This window comes from Taudactylus pleione, unplaced genomic scaffold (genome assembly GCF_031769625.1).
Source record: "Taudactylus pleione unplaced genomic scaffold, aTauple2 ptg000256l, whole genome shotgun sequence".
In the NCBI taxonomy this organism is placed as follows: Eukaryota; Metazoa; Chordata; class Amphibia; order Anura; family Myobatrachidae; genus Taudactylus; species Taudactylus pleione.
In genome coordinates, this window is record NW_028284658.1 from 13,784,537 (window position 1) to 13,803,760 (window position 19,224).

The 19,224-nt window shown below is 42.3% G+C and overlaps 1 long non-coding RNA gene across 1 annotated transcript in view; it reads right to left on the minus strand.

Annotated features, from left to right (window-relative positions):
• Nucleotides 1-278: 278 nt before the first annotated feature.
• Nucleotides 279-19,224, minus strand: part of LOC148514957 (uncharacterized) — a 132,530-nt gene continuing 113,584 nt past the window's right edge. Inside the window, exons 4-5 of the long non-coding RNA XR_015879449.1 lie at nucleotides 1,747-2,028; nucleotides 279-389 (exon numbers count right to left, since the gene is read on the minus strand). This is a non-coding gene — a long non-coding RNA (uncharacterized LOC148514957). The remainder of the gene's footprint in view (nucleotides 390-1,746; nucleotides 2,029-19,224) is intronic.

The window sequence follows — 19,224 nt, forward strand, 5'->3', positions numbered from 1 at the left end:
GAACAATTCTAAACTAATCTAAAAATACAAAACCCAGTCTAGGTATTTTTAAAAACCTGTAGAAATGTGGTGTTACTGTTACCCATTGAATTGACAATGGATGTCAATAACTTAAATCTAAAATAAAAATATTGTTTACCCTGCAAAACATACAAAATCAGTTGTACACCTTGGTTCAGAATGTGGTTGTCAGTGAATAATAACTCTGTGGTTTAACTAAACAGAATTTTAATAACAAAACAAGGAACATTTCCATAGCTAAAAAAAAGGTGCCCGTTAATTGTTCCGCAACAAGGAGATGATGTTGTTGAAGCAGCCATCCAGGTGGGCTAAATGGAAGCGGGCCTCTTCCAGCTCCTGAATCATCAGTTCAGACAACATCCGAGGATCTGTTGGGAATGTAACAAACTTAGAAATTTTAAACATAAATTTGTCCAAAAACCAAAAGTATTAGAAACAAAACCCCCCCAAAAAACATTAAGGGTGGGCACTAAGGTGACCTCTAGCTGAAACATAAGTACACATCTGTACATGCATAGCAAAAGATTGGGCACATTAAATGTTGCAAACTGTGCCAGGGGTTTGCGCCACAATGTAGTTATGGCTTGGTAACAAATGCCCAAACTAAATTATGATTTTTTTCAAACACAAAACAGTTTTAAAATTACATATATGTCCCCAAATTTTAAAATAAAAAAATACAATACAAATGTGTCAATGCTAGTTTACACATTTACAAAACATACTACTACACATGAAATTGATGGTAACATACACAGAGATTAAAGTAATTCATTTGCTGATCAGGGGCCAAATCTGCAGTTGTGGCCTCCCTTGCAAAATTTAAAATAGCTGACAGAAAAGAAAGAAATAACAGAAAGTGCCATGGGCTCATAGTAAGAGAGGGTAGGGCACTATATGGTGGTTATTAAAGAAGAGATATACAAGTGTTAATATGGCCAAATGTCACAAACAGTAACAGCGACACAAGGCATGTGTGGGCGTGTGGCATGGCACAGCTCACAGTAGGCTACTTTGTTCACAGAATTAATATAGTAAAACTGGATAATTAGGTTTTATTTCAAATACTGAAACAAAAAAAAACCCAATAAGTGCGCAAAAAAACAATGTGTAATAGTTATCTGTGTTTAAACTCACACTGAAAACAACATTTTTGAGTTTGTAAATTGAAAGGATAATGTGGTCCAAAAATTTTAACTTATGATTTAGCAACAAGAAAATATAGTAGTAGTGAGCATATGATGTTGATGCTACAATTGTAAGAAATTTGAACATTAATTATTTTTTTTTGGTAAAGGCATCAAGAATCTACTTTGTAGGTAAAAAATGTGCCAAAATTGATTTTGAAAAATTTTCAGGCCTAAATTTAATATGGTGACACCTCAAGTATGCTTCAACATGCACCAAAGACAATGTTGGCTTATATGTTTGTATTTTATTGTTTTAACGTTCAAAACTGTGTAGGCATAGCAAAATAACTACCCAAAAAAAGACATCCTGTAGTAGTGTCCAATTATAGTGACCACACCATCAATAAATACCCACAATATTAGTGTACACATTATTATGTGGCAAACTTAACACTTGTGGTTATGTGAACAAGGCCACAAATATAAAAAAATATATGTTCACCCTTAATTACATTACCATGTAGCCCCACACACATACATGATAGTTACAATAAAGGACATATTTGAAATACATTAAAAATTAAGTAAATATTACCTGCATTTCTGGAAAAGGGGGGATACGGTGACATGTTCCCATATGTTGCCGGTGAAGGAGGGGAAAAGTCAGAGGAGTGTTCAAGGGAGGGAGGGGTAATTTGGGAGGAGAGAGGAGGGGAGGGAGGAGACATTTGGGAGGAGTGGGCAGGGGAGGGAGGAGACATTTGGGAAGAGTGGGCAGGGGGGGGAGGAGACATTTCGGAGGAGTGGGCAGGGGAGGGGCTTTGCCAAATGGCGAGTCGGCCTGCCCTCCTCCTTGCTCTCCGTATCCACTGTTGTCCTAAGTGAAGGATATATTTGGATTAAATTTTGTTTGTTTACTATGATTTTAAACATGAATTTAGTATACTTATATTTTCACTAAGCAGATACTGTTTTTTTTCTTAAAATTCAATTAGGTTACATACTGTACATAATATAAAGTACTGTAGGACCATACTGTACAATAGTTGCACATACATTACTGGTTAAAATCATATTTACAGTACAGTAGGGCCATACTGTACAATAGTTGCACATACATTACCGGTTAATATCATATCTACAGTACAGTAGGGTCATACTGTACAATAGTTGCACAGACATTACTGTCTCTAACATTAATAAAAGTGCAGAAGGGCCATAATAAATTTTGTGCAAATTGCTCATTTTAATAAGTCATACTTACGGTGACGAATACGCAGCCATAAAGAAGCCAGGAGGTCAGGTGAGCGGCGGCGCAAGTCGGACCACCACCTTTCCAGCTGCACAATGGTCTGCCTGTACCCTGCCATACGCAGCCAACGGTGCACTTCCGCGTAAGCTTGCATTTTTACATGGTTGGGGATGGGGGGGGCTAGAGTGGCCAAAGCGACAGTCCATTACCTGGACCATAATGGCCAGCTCACGGCGTGTGAACACTGCCGCTCTCATGATGGCAATGACGATTTTAACAGTAAACACAATTTATACAGGAAAAAATAAAAGATGATTGGCTAGTTAAGTTTCATAGATCACATATGATAACTTCTATTGGATACTGCATGAGTTATGTGACACTAATATTTCATAATATTGCGAGTTATGATTGGCTCTATGCATTTAGGTGCAGTTGCAAAGTTAAGGGCAAAAAATAACTATATATATAAATACAGAAAAATTTTAAAAATGCACTTAGTAGCATGAAAACATTTAAGAGAAAAGAACAAAACCAAAACCACCCCAAAAGAACAACGAAGGGTTAAAAGAAAAAACCAAAGCAAAGGAAATGACATTTGGACAATAAAGTTTATTTACATACAAAAAAAGGGAACAAAGACAACATTTGCCCAACACTTAAGTTAATTAATTAAATAATTGCCATCAATCTATTAACATATGCTGTGTGATAAACAGATAGACAATTGAAACATGACAGGTTTACTGATGAAGAATACCCTGCATGCACAATCACCAAAAAAAAACAAAAAAAACGAGTGGCTTGTTCGCTAACTTCTGTCGCTCACTAGCTAGAGGAGGAGCATTGTAGATTATTGGGCAACAGTTTGGTTGCAGGCGAGCGCCCGTGCAAATGCATTGATTACCATATTCTCGCTTGCACGCCATGCGAGCGATCGTGGCTTAGTGACCAGGTCTGAATCAGGCCCAATGTCTGATGGAAGATCATGAGGTCTAATAACATGTTGGATAAAGAGTACTGCCAATTCTTTAGCTGAAGGCAATTTGCTGAGGGGAACAAAATGCACCATCTTCGAGAATCGGTCCACAATGGTCCAGATGACTGAACAGCAAGAAGATGATGGCAGATCCACCACAAAATCCATTGCAATATGGGTTCAAGGCTTAGAAGGAGTAGGCAGTGTACATAACAGGCCAGAATGAGTATTCTGGAGAGTCTTGTTTCTGGAACAGACATCACAAGCCGCCACACACTCACGAACATCACGAGACATGGACTGCCACCAAATTGAATGAGAAAGTAGTTCAAGAGTTCTAGCAATGCCTGGATGACCAACAGCTTTGGACGAGTGGAACTCATTCAGGACTGCCTTACGAGATCTCTCATGGACAAACATCAATTCTGGAGGCATTTCAGGAGGAGCTTCAGACTGGCATTGCTTAAAAGAATCCACCAAGGTTCTAGTCAAGGCTAAATAAATTCTTGAAGCCGGAATGATGGTTTCATCCGAAGTAATTCGAGGCTGATTGAAGGAGAAACTTCGAGAATGGGCGTCCGCCTTTATATTCTTAGACACAGGTTGGAAGGAGATTATATAATTAAAAATGATGAATAACAAAGTCCAACGAGCCTGCCTTGCATTCAACCTCTTGGCCATTTCAATATAGGCCAAATGTTTATGGTCTGTGAGAACCGTCACCACATGATTAGACTCTTCTAACCAGTGCCTCCAGTCTTCAAACGCCCATTTAATGGCTAGAAGCTCCCAGTTGCCAACAGCATAGTTCCTTTCTGCAGAGTCAAATTTCCGGGAAAAGAATACCCAAGGATGAAACTTGCCATCTTTGAGATCCTTCTGAGCGAGGATAGCGCTTATTCCAATCTCAGATGCGTCCACATCAACAACAAATGGAAGTTCTGGCTTGGGATGTCGAAGAACAGGAGCAGACACAAAAGCCACCTTAAGTGCTTCAAAGGCTTGAATGGCAGTGGCCAACCAATTAGCGACCTCACCTCCTTTTTTAGTAAGTTCTACGATGGGCAAGACAACGGAGAAGGCTTTAATGAATCTGCAATAGTAATTTGCAAATCCCAGAAAATGCTGGATGGCCTTCAACATAGTGGGTTGTTCCCAATCCAAGATGGCCTTCACCTTGCCAGGGTTTATAGATAAACCTTGCGAAGATATGATGTAGCCTAAGAATGAGACCTCTTTCACATCAAACTTGTATTCCTCTAGCTTGGCATACAAGTTGTTATCCAACAATATTCACAAGACCTGCCTCACATGCCTACGATTTCCTCCACAGACTTGAAATAGATGAGGATGTCATCTAAATAGACCATTGCAAAGACTCCCAGGAAATCCCTTAACACCTCATTGATAAAATCTTGAAAGACGGCTGGGGCATTGGAGATGCTAAATGGCATAATTAGATACTCAAAATGTCCAGAATGCGTGTTAAATGCCATCTTCCACTCACCTCCTTCCCTGATGGGAATGAGATTATAGGCACCTCTAAAATCTATTTTAGAAAAAATGGAAGCTTCACGCAGTTGATCAAAGAGAACAGAGATGAGCGGCAAGGGATACGTGTTCTTGACTGCGATCTTATTCAGTCCACGGAAGTCAATGCAGGGTCAGAGTGATCCATCCTTCTTCTGGACAAAGAAAAAACCCGCTCCTATTGGGGATTTAGAAGGATGAATGATTCCCTTGTCCAGAGTCTCTTGAATATATTCCTGCATGGCTTTATCCTCTGGGATGGACAATGCATATAATCTGCCTTTAGGAAGCCTGGCACCTGGTAACAAATCAAGGCACAATCAAAAGAACAGTGAGGCGGAAGAACGTCAGCTCTTTTCTTGGAAAATACCTTGGCCAGGTCTTGATAAGGAGCAGGAATAGATGAGGATTCGGATGAGATGGCAGCAGCAAGACGAATGGGTTGAGATAGACACTGGGAAAAACAAGATGATCCCCACTCAAGGATTTTACCAGTTTGCCATTGGATCACTGGGTTATGTTTTTTCAGCCAAGGTAACCCCAATACGACCGGAGCCAGCGGACAATGAAGGAGAAATGACAGCTCTTCCCGATGCAAAGCTCCAATGGACAATTGCAAAGGAGGGGTCCGGAAGACAACTGAAACTTTAGAAAGACTTGCTCCATCTAGACCAATAACCAACACAGGAGTAGACAAAGACTCGGGATTCAGACACAAAGTCTCGAAAAAAGATAGGTCCATAAAATTGTCCGCAGCTCCACTGTCTATGAAGGCAGGGACCGAAATTTGAGCGCTGGGTAAATTGATCACTGTGGACAGAATTTTCCAGAGAGATGGATGCAAGGCTTAGATGTACCTCCCCTAGCTCATCTAGACCATGCCTTTTCCCAACTTTACTGGTCAAAGCTGGGCCAAATGTCCCTTACCGCCACCGTAGAGGCAAAGACCCAATGAACGTCTCCTACGTTTCTCTTCGGATGGAAGACAAAACACTCTCAGTTGCATCGGTTCTTCAGGCTCAGACAAAGCCATCCATACCGGAGATCGTGGAGGCAGAGAAGGTAGATTCTTTTCTACTCTGAGCTCCCGGAGTCGCCGGTTAATACGAATGGCCAAACTCAGGAGGTCATCTAAGGAATCTGGAGAAGTATGTTGGACTAGGATATCCTTTATTTGATCATACAATCCCCAATGAAACTGGCTTCGTAAGACCGGGTCATTCAAATCCGCATCGACAGCCCATTTCCAGAATTCCGTACAATAGTCCTCGGTTGCTCTGTTCTCCTGTTTCAAGGACCTGAGACTGGCCTCCACCATAGCCGCTTTATCGGGGTCATCATAAAGTAGACCCAATGCAGTGAAAAAGGAGTCCACAGTCTATAATGCCATACTAGTGGAGGGAAGACTATAGGCCCAAGTCTGAGGGTCTCCGTGTAATAATGAAATTATGATCCCAACTTGTTGGACCTGCGAGCCCGAGGGTTTGGGACAGAGCTTAAAATTAAGTATGCAAATTCAATAAATCCTTCCGGTTCCCTGAAAACCGGTCAGGCAGATTGAGCTGAGGTTCAAACACCGCAGGGTCTGGAGCACCTCGAGTCTCCTCTAAACAAAGGGAAAACTCCTGCACTTTCTGGGTCAGAACCTGAATTTGTCCTGCCAGAATTTGAGCAGGATCCATGATAGATAAAAAGAAGAATACCCTAAATATAGCTAAACTCTCTCTTTTGGGCTGGTGATAATGTTAGGGAACAGGTATTATCTATAGAGGATATAGTCCCGCAACAGCCTTGTGGGCTGGAACACTTGGTTAGCTGTGGCCATGGAGCAGCCTTGAGGGCTGGTAAGTCTTTGACTAGTCATGGCCCGAGGGCAGTGAGATAAGATGCAGCCTTTGGGCAGTGTAGCTGCCTTGAGGCCTGGTAGCCTTGGTTTGTTGTGGCCTGAGGGCCATAGGACAAGATGCGACCTTTGGGCCATGTAGCAGCCTTGGCAAGCTGTAGCCTTTGGGCCATAGGACAAGATGCAGCTTTTGGGCCATGCAGTAGCCTTGTGGGCTGGAAAACCTAGCCAAGCTGTGGCCTGTGGGCCGTAGAACAAGATGCAGCTTTTGGGCCATGCAGCAGCCTTGGCTGCGGTGGTTTGATGAAGGACCTGTGCCGCCGGATTGACACAAGCGGTGATACACTGGATTGAATACTTTGGATGCTGGATTGTGGCTGTGCCACCAGGTTGATACAAGTAGCTGGACACTGGAGTGCGGCCTGTGCTGCCGGGTTGACACAAGCAGCTGGATGCAGAACTGCGCACTCTTGACACTGAGTGCTGTCTGTGCTGCCTGGATGACACAAGTGGCAGCGTGGATATGCGGTTCATGCCTCCTAGCTGACACAAATGGCAGGTAGTAGATATACGGACCATGCTACCTAGATGACACAAATGGCAGGTAATAAAAGCTGACAGGAGGACTATGTACTCAACTGGATAACAGGAGACAACACCAAAACTGGAAATACGTGAAACGCTATCACCAGAGCAGCCTTAGCACCTGCAGGAAATAGCCACAGGAGCCAATCCAGGACAGACCAAGGATGATGGACAGCTGATGGGGAGGAGTCCAGCAAACAATCGCCCGGCATTCCTCTCACCCTGCGTTCTCAGTGCAGCGACTTGTGACAGTGGTGTATTAATGTAGTGTGTGTGTGTGGGGAGGGGGATGTATTAGTTTTATATGTACAGTATGTGTGTGAGGGGTGTGTTTATATTATCTGTGGGTCACTGATGTTCTCTGCATTATATGGCGCACATTGCGATGCTCTCTGCATTATGTGGTGCTCATTGCAATCGTCTATATTATTTGGCGCTCACTGCGACACTCTGCATTATATGGCACCTCTTCATTATATGGCGCTCACTGCAACGCACTCTGAATTACATGATGCTCACTGCAATGCTCTCTGCATTATATGATGCTCACTGCAACACGATCTGCATTATATGGCGCTACTGATACCTTATGTGCTGTGAGGCCATGCCCCTTCCCCACGTGTCCACACCCATTTTTCATCTGCTTGCCTACTGTGCACACAGATAGTCCCTTTCTTGCTATCTGCACCTGGGCCCACCACTAACTATTGTCGCCACTGGGCTACAGCAATTAAAAATGGCCATGGGAGGGCATGCTGCGCATGCCCAGCCGTAGCCACTCCTCTACTCACAGCTCTGTCTCCATCAGCCGCCCAGTGCCCACCAAGTCCAGCAGGGACAGTTCAGGAGCTGGAAATACAAGCAAGGGTGGCCACAACGGTCCGTCTGTGCATGTGCTTAGCACTTAACCTGGAGGGGACCTGGCAGTGCCTGAAAGGCTTCACTAAAGCCAGAAAGGCAGCGCAGGGTCCCCATTGTCGGCAATGGGGACTGCATTGCTCTAGCCACCTAAAGATGGAGAAAATGATGCTGTGACAAACAGCAGTAATCTTAGATTACCGTTGTTTGTTGAATACAGAAAGGATGATATAACCCATTAGCAAGAGCTAAAGGGGTTATGCATCGTTGATAATGGGGCCTCAAGTAAGTCAGCTGAGCTCTCAGCTGGTAGAGGGGTGTTGATGGATGACTGAGAGGTGCTGACTGTGCTGGGAAAGGGGTGCATAGAGGCCAGCCTTGCTAGGGGTGCTGACTGTGCTGGATGACTGAGAGGTGCTGTGCTGGGAAAGGGGAACATAATTAACGAGGCCAGGGTGCTGTGCTGGTTGAGGGGTGCTGTGCTTGGAAAGAGGTGCATAGTGAGACCAGAGGTGCTGTTCTGGATGTGGGATGCTGGATGAGGCCAGGGGTGCTGTGCTGAGAGGGGAAATGGGTGCTGTTCTGTTCTGAGAGAGAGAGATTAAAATGGGGGCAAATGAATCACAATTTTATGTTCTCTTCCAGACTCCTAAAGGAAGAAAGAGGAGGAAGAAAGTAAAGGGAGGAACACCTAAGAGGTAAAGGAAAACTAAGGGCCTCATTTATCAACAAGTTTTAACACTGAAAACGTGTGATAAAACTCGCTGTGTATGATAATGGTGCACCAGCCTATCAGCTCCCAACTGTCATTTTTCAAACATGTTGGGAACTGATTGGCTGGAGCACCATTTATCATATGCAGCAAGTTTTCTCACTTGTTTTGAGTGATAATACTAGTTGATAAATGAGACCCTGAGTATCATGTTTGAATAGGTGGTGGAGTGTGCATGTAGACTGTAGTATAGAGGGATTAGCTGCTAGGGGGCACCAGCCAAAATATTGCCTAGTGCACCAAATTGGTTAGGGCCAATTACGCGTATATAGGGCCTGATTTAGCATGAACCTGATAGTTCTGCACGTGTGCAGGACGGGTCCTGCATTCCTGGAAATGTGCTTTGGCTTACACAGCCTGGCTAAGGCAGCAACCATTACGACCGATGGTCGCGATGGTGATATGAAGCAGCATCTATGCAGATACATGCAGGAGGTGTCTATTTCCTACAGACACCACCTGCTGCATTTGCATTTTAGTTGGACAGTATTGCACAGCCCCTACCTTGCTGCTGTGCGGTACCATCCACATCTGAATCAGGCCCATTGTGAAGTGGGATGAAAAACTGTGTTTTAAAACAGATTCCCTGTCATTCATTTTATTTAAAAAACCAAAAAAGGAAGGAAGGAATATTATCATTTTACTATACTGTATATAACCCTCAGCAAGTTTATAGCTACAACAATGAACATAACACTTAAGGAAATCGTTTGCTAATTTGAAGTATTCATGTGTATATTTGCATATGTGTATTTTCAAATGAACATAAATTTGCATGAAAGCCATGAGATATATTATATATATTTAAAAAATGACTGTAAAGCGAAAAAGGGCTATACTGTACTGTAGTTAAGTTTAAAGCATCGTAATATTAGAATGTTCCTGATTAGTATCAATGATGCAGCATAATGTGGAATGTGGAATTATTCAGTCATTAGGGACTCAAAATTCTTGATTTTGTTATAAAGTGAAGAAAACACTTATTGCAATAAGCTTTGCTGCAATACACTTCTAGGAAGAAAGGGACAATGAAACCAAACATACAATGGTGGACCCTATTCAGAGTTGCAAAAATGTCTGTTTTTCATCAGAAAGATCTTCAGATATTTTTACACTGCACATGCGTTAAAGCTGAGCACACTCAAATTTGAGCAAATACGGGCAATTGCTACACATATTATTTGCATCTACACTCTCAACTCAGTGGGTGTAACTGGTTAGCAACTGGGCATTCCCAAGTGGGCTAAGTGTTCTGAGGATGTGTTGTGGGCGTGTAGGCAGAATTGTAGGCTATTCAGAGGTGAACAAACAATAAACATAGATCTACAAATACGCAGTGATTGCCATGAGTGCTACTTTCACAAGTGGATCTATAAGGGCGGGGAGATCACATATATGTGGCCAATTTTGGATACAGGTGAAGATTCCATGATAATAGATTCAATTATCATCACCTCTTTTATCCAGGGTAACATGTTCCAGACTCATATATTTTAAAGAATCGGGGACACTTTTGCGGCATTGTTTAAAGTGTCTAGGGACACTATGATTTCCTATACCATTTTTGATGTTTGTGTTCTAATTTTCTTATTATTAATGCTCTCTTGGTTTTTCCCACATGTTTACCACAGCCGAAATCTAATAAATACACGCCATATCTGATATTACAATTAATATATCCCTTTACTTTGTTTTTCTTTCCATTTACCAAGGATCTTTTAAAGGTTTTAGCCCCTTTCATTCCATGATTACAAGCTTTACAATTTATGCAGGTAAAAAACTCTTGGATGTCATTCAAGAAATTCGATTTATCATGTATTTCTGTTGATTGTGATGAAAGACTAGGGGGTAGATTTACCAAAGCTTCTTTCCTAAACCAATCAGATTCTAGTTAACATTTCTTTATTGCATTCTAGAAAATTAGACACAGAATTTGATTGGTTACTATGGGCAATACCACCACTTATCTGTTTTAGAAACTTTAGTAACCTTACCCCTAGGAGACAAATATGATTTTTTTTATTCTTGTTCTTCTAAAAACCAGATCTGATCGATCCGGAAATGAGGCAGCTAACAGTGGATCTAGCTTTAATATATGGAAAATATGAGGTATACTTTTGTTAATAACACTGTGAAGACACTGTCCACACCTTTCAACACTGGTAGTAATATAGGCATACCTGGCAAGCACAGGATTTCTGGAGTGAGGAGTTGTCCAACCCATACACATCAACATTTAGTATATGTATAGCACACTGTATGTATAACATACATACTAGTACTGTATATGATTTATAACTACAAATTATTTTACATAATAAATATGCATTCATTTGTCTTTCCTAACATTTTTTTTAGTAATAATTCTCACTTGGAATAATCCAACCTAAACTTGTGAAGTGCAACTCTCACATATCCAGTCACCCAAGGGTATAGCCTTACATAACCCTAACCTTAACCCAGCAAATAACAAAAGAAATTTTTTTAATGAATCATATATAAAGTTAGAACACCTAATATTTATATTCAAATAATATTTCTATACTTAAAAAATAATTAAAACATAATTACACTGAAATAAGCATGAATTATTATATTCTGAAAGTGCAGATGCATTTTTATATGTAGTTTTACAAACAAGGTTATTTATGGACGCTATTAGGGAACATATTGCAATAAATATGCATTATTTGGTTGCAGGTGCGTACATGAATATTACTGAGGAAAATCTAATATTCTATTTTATGTAGTGCTTTTCTGACATGCTGCACAGAATGTTATAAATAATACAAAATTGTTTGTTTACTAAAATTGAAGAAAATTATGATGTATTTGTTCTTCACATCCACCCACAATATGAAATACTCATTTGGCTGGTTATTCATATTGAAGAATGGGAACATCTTCAAGTTGCAGCTGAAACAATTTTAGTTTTGCTACACTAAGGTGTCCATGTGCATCGACTGATTTGATTTAGTGATGGAGTGGAGAAGTATACCTAATAAACATCAAAGTACAACAGTCATAGTGGTCTATTGCATTGTAGTTTATCGCAATCTTTTTGTTGCTTGGTAAATAGGAAATAGCTCAACAGATGTGTTACTTTTACATAGATTACAGTTCAGTTTCTAACAGAACACAAGGAAAAAAACATACTATTATATTCCTCATGATTGAATACAGATACAGAGGGGGTGATTCAGCATAGATCGCAATTGTAAAGCTGCATGCAGGCAGGTTTGCAATTCCGTCCTTGCTATTATGCAAATGCAGCAGGAGGTGAATGACCCCCTGCTGCATTTGCGATCCCAGCGATGCGACAGAGGTCACAGGCTGGGATCACCATCGCAACCATCGGTTGTGGATGGTTGCGATGGTGGACGACGTCTCAGCTTACTCAGGCTGGCCGGCTTGCGAGGCAAGGACACTGCGTCTTGCCACTCCCGGAAAACATTTCGGAAATGCAGCCCGACCCCGCACCACCCCTTAATCGGGAATCAGCCCCAGAGACCACTGCTCCAATTACTGGTGGCTTATGTCAGCCACAGTCTGGCCAAGGTTACAGATGACTGGGTAAGACATGATGTGTAAAAGGTGTTTAAAATCTTTTTGCTGCAATAACAGGACAGGCTAATTATCTGAACTTTGTTTTTTCTGTGGATTACATTCACCTTCGAGCAGTTTTTATTTTAATCAACATGTTCAACAGAGAAATACAGTAAGAAGTAAGTTAACTGATTGGCTGATAAAAGTTACAGCAACACTGTACTTGCCAATGAGCTGAAGTTGAAAACACAGCAATGGAATATTATCAAATGACAATTAAATGTAGTTGGACCCAGATATTCTTCTGCCTGGCAGATTTGTGTATTTTACATTTGTAATTATCCTTATTCACTATTTATTAATTCTTTTCACTTTTTTCTGTGATTTCTTTACCATCCTACTGTTTTACCCCCGATCTTTTATTCTTTTGCTTTTATGTCTGCTATGTCTCTTGACATCCCTTCCTGCCCACCTTGGTGATTTTATGGGTTGAAAGGATTCCCCTCCACCTGCAGTGCCCACTGTAACTAGGTCCACACTCCCTGGGCGCCTTCTTTGCTTCCTGAAGAGAGCCACGGTCCTAGCGAGCGGGTTCTGAGTCCATGTCCGTGGCATCATACGCCACCTCCAACATGGCGACTGTGGAATAAGAGGTCAAGGCCGTGACTCTTGTCTGCATCGCCACATAGTGGGTGCCAGACTTGAGGTCGAGGTCCGGGGACAGTCTTTTATACATTGGCTATAGTAATGTTGCTCCAGAGGTGCAGAACTTTTGTTGTAAGCATCAGTTAGTTAAGTGTGGCGCTGCCAAGCTGGTGTCGCCCTCGACAGCATATGTCGCTTCTGCAACCCCTTCCTCTACAGTGGTGGAATGCCTTTATAGTGAGGTTCATGGTTTCCAGCACTGGTGCAGCATTATTGTCAGATGGCACAGTGGATGGCTAAGTTGTCCTTCCTTATGTGGGCACTGCTTCACAAGTGTCTGGTCTTACTTTGCCTTTATCTCAACATGTTCAGCACGCCTGTTTGTTGCATGCCCATGTTGTTCTGCATTGGGTCTCAGCAGCATCCATAGGGAGATAAGCATAGTTCAGGGTCTGTGACAAGCCCCACTGCTCCAGTAGCTGCTACTGTGCATTCCACCTCTAACCCAGTAATGGCAGTTAATGCTCTGATAGCATTAGTTGGCACTATTGCTCCATCATTAGTGGCACAAGCCCAGTGTTACACAGCTTTCCAGGTGCAGGGATCAAATACAGACTCAGATTATATCTGTTCTGTCTTATTTGTTGCAGACTGGAGGCCTATCGGTGTCATCAGTGCATGTTGTCTCTACTGGTTCCTTGCCGGCAGCTTCGACTAGATCTGTGTCTGGGATGGATCTGTTGGGCTCTTCAGGGAACCTGGCATCAGGGGTGGCTCTAGAATCTTAAAGAGCTACTTTGTTTTCCTTGTCCAGCACTGATTTCTCTTTGTCTGGTGGTCAGGCTCCAAAGAGATCTCATTAGGCATAAGCACAGATTCTTTAGTGTGTAGGTCAAGATCCTCTGGTTCAAGCACCTCTAACTCAGCTAGAAATGTACCTAGTGGTGTTAACACAGCCATTTTGTGATGTCTGCATTTTCGGATACATGATCAGATTAAGGACTTGCTCTTATATCCAAGTCAAAATCAGCGCTATAGACGTCCACGCAAAAAGGTGGCATAGGTAAAGAGACTTAACGGTCTTATCATAACTGGCTTGCAGGAATGTATGCTTTCCATATGCTATTAAGAATTGTGGCCATCAGAACATATCAATGTGCTAAAGTATCTGCGGCCATCTGTACATATCAATGTGCAAAAGTATCTGCACATGGTGCATGAAATGTTTCATTCTACGAAGGATCCTATGCTGCGCTCCTATGACAAGGAGTTCCAGCATAAACAGTTTGGTGTTGCTGTTTTAGACTTCAGTTGCAAAGACATAGAAGTGTGGCTGGAGGTGACTTAGGGGTCTATTTACTAAGCAGTGTTAGGAGACAGAGTGAAAAGTGATAAGGTGCCAGCCAATCAGCTCCTAACTGTCATTTTTCAAATACAGCTTGTAAGATGGTAGTTAAGAGCTGATTGGCTGGCACCTTATCACTTTTCACTCTGTCTCCTAACACTGCTTAGTAAATAGACCCCTCAATCTTTGACTGCTAGCCAATCTATGTTTACCTGGAAAACGCCTGTCTCCCAGCCTCCCTTTCCTCAGTATATTAATCAGGGACAAAATAATGCCTTTAACAGTGCCATTTGCAAGGTGAGGTTGCATTAATTTTGACACAAGTGACTCTGATGCAGCGGTTAGTGCCCTGCAAAAGACTGTCACTGTCCTACTGAGGGATCTCAGACCAGCCAGCCATCTGGGAAAGTAAAGCACCCTATCCTATTCCCCTTGGTCCTTTAGTTAGATGGCTCCACTTATACCCAGTCAGAACCAAGGCACTTTTACTAGAACTGGGATTTTGTTCTGATTGGTACTCCCCTTAATTTTAAATGCATATACAAGTGTAGGAGGTTGTTCTCGAAAAAGTAATGAAGGAGGTAAAGGTTAGTTGTATGGCCGGTCCGTACAAATCTCCTCCCATATCAGACTTGGTGCTTTCTCCTGTGAGAGTTATACCCAAAAAGACAACTGGTAAATATAATCTTTGAAAAATCCCCCTGTTAAGGAGCTAAACTAGTCAGAGATCAACACAGAACCTGGTGGTATCACTGGTATTGCTGTCACTCTGTGGACTGGAAAGGAAACTAAGCATAACATTGCTCAGCGCTCTTTTAACGGGATTAAGAGACCAGTCTCAATCATGATGCTGGAATCCCGACGATGGACTTAAAATAGCCGTTGAAATACCAACGCCTATCTGAATCCCGATGCCAGGATCAAGGAGGGCGTCTGCCGAATAGAAGGTAAGACCCGCGGGGGGGGGGGGGGAGTTAGTTTTAGGTAAGCTAGCGAGTCTAGTGTTAGGTTTTGGGGGGAGAGGTTAGGGTTAGGCATCCCTAGTGGGGAGGGTTAGGGTCAGGCACCACTGGGGGGGTTTGGGTTAGGCACTAAGGGGGAAGGGTTAGGTTTAGGCACTAACGGGGAGTGTTAGGGTGAAGGGTGGGGAGGGTTAGGGTTAGGCTACAAGAAGGTAGGGTTAGGGGGAGAAGGGGGGAGGGTAAGTATACTTACCCGACCCCTGATGGGATACCAACTATCGGGGTGCCGCTGTTGGTATTGTGACAGGAGGCATCCCGACAGCTGGCATTACATACCTATTCCCTTTTAACTCCATGTCTGAGCACTGATGACCACACCAGCCAGGCCCTGCTGACGGAGCGTGGAGACAAGACACACGCTGGGTCCCTCTGCACCATACCACTCACCAGTATCTGTGGTTGTAGCAAAGATCAGCATTGGATGCTTTTAAAGCTGTGAAGCCATTTATTTATATGACACTATTACTGCTCCGGAATTGTGGGCTCTAATACATTTTTAAGATTATTTGTCCCAGGAGCACCGCATATAATTTACAACATCATTGGAGTGAAATATGCCAAATAAAGCCTTTCAATATAAAGGTGGACACTTTTTGGTAAACAGACTCTGTGCTTTAGTTTCTATATATTCTATATTGCCAATGTTACATTCACAGCTTGATTATGCCCACAACATATATATATATATATGTTGCGGGCATAATCAAGCTGTGAATGTAACATTGGCAATATAGAATATATAGAAACTAAAGCACAGAGTCTGTTTACCAAAAAGTGTCCACCTTTATATTGAAAGGCTTTATTTGGCATATATATATATATGTATCATGCCATAAAACATTCTGACAGCAGTTAACTGGTATTTGGTGATTTTTACTTGTTTTTATAATGGATACTATTACTACATTACATTGAAACATTTTTATATATGAAATGTGCACATATTTTATAAATTGCATTGAAAAGGATTTATAGATTAAAAATTAGTTTATGCTAAACTGTGTCTTGATTAGTACAGTATATTGCCACGGCACATTTATCGGTTTTATAATTAGCACAGTAGCAATTAGCCTATATGTACTAGGTTTAATATACTATTTCAGCATCTTTCACATTCTCTCGGGTCTTCTGTCAACAAAATGATTTCCAATGTATGTAGCATTGTCTATCAGTCCTAGTTATATAGTATATCATTTGGTTCAGCTGTGCTATTGGCCAAGATGCAGTAGATGTTGTCTGCCTTTTGCTTGCTTCTCTTGCATCTGGATTATTTCTGGTATATGAGGATTAATTTGCGTGACAAATTTCATAAACAAATGCCTGCCTATAGGATGTTCGGTAACATGCACCTGGTTTGAGAGATTCAGCATGTTCCTGACTGCTGTGTGTTGGCCAGCACAGAGGGAGCCGGCATAGTACACTACCTCGATGATTTCCTCTGTATTGTTCCTGCAGATTCTCCCAGAGGTGCCAATCTTCTTTTAACTATTAAGGCGCTGTTCACGGAACTCAGTATTCAGAATTTGCATGAAAAATGGAAGGGCCAGTGTCTGCTCTCTTTTTACAAGGTATTGAAATCGATTCTGTTGATAGTTGTTTTCAGCTGCCCCTGGAGAAAGTAACTAAGCTATCTTCTGACATCGATTCAAGTTTAGAGACAGGTAAAGTTTCTCTTAGACAAGTTCAGTCTCTATTGGGAATGTTTAACTTTGCTTGTAGGGTCATCCTTATGGGCAGGGTTTTTTGCAGAAAACAGGAATGGGTTACGGGGGATGCCCATTTTCTTCAACTTTCGGTTTTTGGTCCCTCTTTTTGCTCCACTTGAATGGAGAACTGATATGGCCAACCCTGGTCTGTATTAATGCGGACATACATCTTTATACAGATGTATGTCCGCATTAATACAGCTTTAGGTGCTTATCTTGATGGTTCGTGGAGCACTGCACCTTGGCCAGTAGATTGGGTTCAGGAAGGTTTGGCCAGGATATATCTTCGGCTTGAGCTCTGCCTGATAGTGGTGGCCATGGAGCTTTGGACCAAAAAAATGCGTAATGCTAGTATAAGTTTTTAGTGTGACATCTTGGGAATTGTCTAAGTGGTCACATTCAGATGTAACTAACCATGCTAGAGACCTCCGTCAGAGACCCCTGCATCTTCCCATGCACTGGTGTCATCGCGGCTTGCTGAGTCGCCGGCCACTGCTTTCAGGGGAATCCAGAGTGGGGCCTATGCCAGAAGGTGGTTCCTTGCATCCCCGCTGTTGCCTAGCTGTTCATGCTGCCTTTCCATGCACTTCCTGTGCTTCTGCATGCCAGACATCCGGATCATGGGCACGGCCATCTTGGATCAGGTCAGGTGATCCAACCCCATCCAGTCAGCAGCGCTCTCCAGTGACTCCAGGTAAATCACCATCCAGCCAGGGGTATAAACGTTCTTCCCTGACTGTCTCATTGCCAGTACAATAGTGTTCTTGCTCTAGCCAGACCTATGCTTCTGAGCCCTGCTGTTTCCAGTTCCAGTTCCAGTTTATCTGTTACTCTGTTCCTGTGTACTCCAGCCAGGAGTACTCCTGCCCAATCCAGCACACTCCATCCCGGAGTTCTATTCCAAGAGCTCACCCAATCCAGCACACTCCATCCCGGAGTTCTATTCCAAGTGCTCACCCAATCCAGCACACTCCATCCCGGAGTTCTATTCCAAGTGCTCACCCAATCCAGCACACTCCATCCCGGAGATATATTCTTCTCTGCTACAGTATTCAACTCAGTATTCAACTCATCTACAAGTTCTACAGTATTTAACCCTGCAATTCTCCTCCACAGTACCCCCTGAACCTCAGAGACTTTTGTGTTTCTTTTAAGTATCTGCAGTTGTGCATCTCTGCACCAAGGACTTTATTTACCATCACTCAGTTAGTCCTCTTTCATCTGTATGTTAAAGAATTACATTAAACCATCTAAATTCAAACTCCCTTCTGGTCCAGGTGTCTCTGTCACTCAACCCAGCTCGGGTCCACCCCTTCCAATTTCCCAGCCCGTGACATCAGAAATATTCTTCACTAACGGTCATTTGGCTTCTCACTAGACTTATATTGCATTTCTTAGTTTGCAATATACATTTTCAGGCTAAGCATGCTCCTGGGGTGGAAAATGCTCTAGTAGATGTGTTTTCTCGATTTAACTGCCTTAAATTTGGAGGCTTATTGTTTCATGTCTCCCCAATTGGCAACTGCTGTCCTTATGTTTGGCAGGTCATCAGTCCAGACTGGAGAAATTAGCTGTTTTTGTTTTTCCCCCTATAAGCTTCGTTTTTGCTCCACATAACTTGCTGTGATGGCAAACGAATTGAGTGAATATCAGTTGAAGCTTCTTCTCTGAATCATGAGACCTGTTGGCTGTGTGGACATGACATTTTGTTTACTATAGTCTTTGTCCCTGCACCTATCTATGCCAGTTGAGGGTGTGGTTGTTTCTCAATTCTGTTGTCTGTCTTTGTCAAGTTGTAGTTTTCAAGTCATCAGTTTAAAGTTTTCATTTTGGGTGTGATTTTAGGGAACTTTTTCTACTCCCATATTAGCCAATTTTGTGTGTTTTTTTCACTACTAGTCCCCTGTATTTTTCCGCATTTGGAGAACTGCACTTGTGCATTCTTCCCCCTCCAGTTCCTCTTAGCTCCACCTGGTTTTTTTTATGTTGT